Source organism: Coenobita brevimanus, chromosome 26, assembly GCF_032717465.1.
Source record: "Coenobita brevimanus isolate Jiangsu-jjx chromosome 26, ASM3271746v2, whole genome shotgun sequence".
Classification (NCBI taxonomy): Eukaryota; Metazoa; Arthropoda; class Malacostraca; order Decapoda; family Coenobitidae; genus Coenobita; species Coenobita brevimanus.
Window position 1 is genome coordinate 34,158,653 of NC_136979.1, and position 1,313 is coordinate 34,159,965.

Consider the following 1,313-nt stretch of genomic DNA (forward strand, 5'->3'; position numbering starts at 1 on the left):
TGGCGATTTATTCTGCAAACAACACTTTAATATTTTCTTCTGTGCTATTTAATTCGCTTTAATATTGACAGAGTTTGTATTAATAACTTATAGAAAATCTCCCTCGAATGAGATTTTAATTCCAAGAGAGAGAGAGAGAGAGAGAGAGAGAGAGAGAGAGAGAGAGAGAGAGAGAAGGGAGGAGGGGGAAGGCGGAAGAAAGACGAGGAGAAGGGGAGAAAGAGGAGACGAAGAGGGTGGAGGGGAAGAGGATGGGGTAGTGTCCAGGAAGGGGTCTAGGGGGTGGGAGGGGGTGGGGGAGGGGATGTCCATGCTGAGAGAGAGCTGGGGAGAGGACGTCCAGGATGGGGAGAAGGGGAGGGGAGACCGGTGGCCGCTCCTCAGGTTTCTAAATAATATTGGCTTGACTCACCTCTCTGCTCCCCTCCCCCTCTCCCCAGACACCTTCCCCTCCCCTATCTACCTACTCTCCACACACCTCTCCTCCCCCTTCCCCAGTACTTACTATCTCCTCCCTCCCTCCCCACCCATTGACTCATCCTCACTAACACCCCCTCTCCCCATTCTCTTCTCCCTTATCACTAAATGGGGATAAGGTCATAGGGGGTCAGGAGAAGGGTAGGTCAGGTATAAGGCAAAGAAATAACAGAAGATATCAGGAGTATAGTAGGCAGTGGTATGATGTATTTGTAAGTTTCCTCTCTACTACTACTCTACTACTACTACTACTACTACTACTGCGGACCGGGGTAAACGTGAGCACCCATCCCACAAACTCACTGACAGTCAGGGTATTCAAACTTTCATTCATTTTTTCATTCATTCACTGCCAGACGCCATGTATCCCAAACGGGGTGGCCAAGGGCCCAGGGTTAATTGTTTTACAGGGAGGGGCACTAATCCTCCTCCAACTCCACTTGACACGTAGGGAGGACGTTATGCCAACAGCATCTGGTGTTCCCAGGCGGTCACCCATCCAAGTACTAACCAGACCCAACGTTGCTTAACCTCGCTGATCGAACGGGAAGCGGTGTACTCAACATGAGGCCAGTACCAAACCATCCGAGCCACCATCAATCCCTTCCAGCCCCCACTCACCAACCCCCCTCCTCCCCTGCTTACCGAGGCTCCCATAATGCCCACAATCCCCCCAATCTTCCATCCTCCCAATCCATTCTTCCCCAATCCCTCCCTCCCCAGCCCCCTCTCCCAGACTCTCACTACTACAGACACACTCCTTCCCCTCCTCCCCACTCCCTTTCTTTCCTCCCTCCTCCCCACTCCCTTTCTTTCCTCCCTCCTATCCATCCCTC

At 52.0% G+C, this 1,313-nt stretch overlaps 1 pseudogene; it reads right to left on the reverse strand.

Annotated features, from left to right (window-relative positions):
* Nucleotides 1-939: 939 nt before the first annotated feature.
* Nucleotides 940-1,055, reverse strand: LOC145394265 (5S ribosomal RNA; annotated as a pseudogene).
* Between the last annotated feature and the right edge of the window lie 258 nt (nt 1,056-1,313).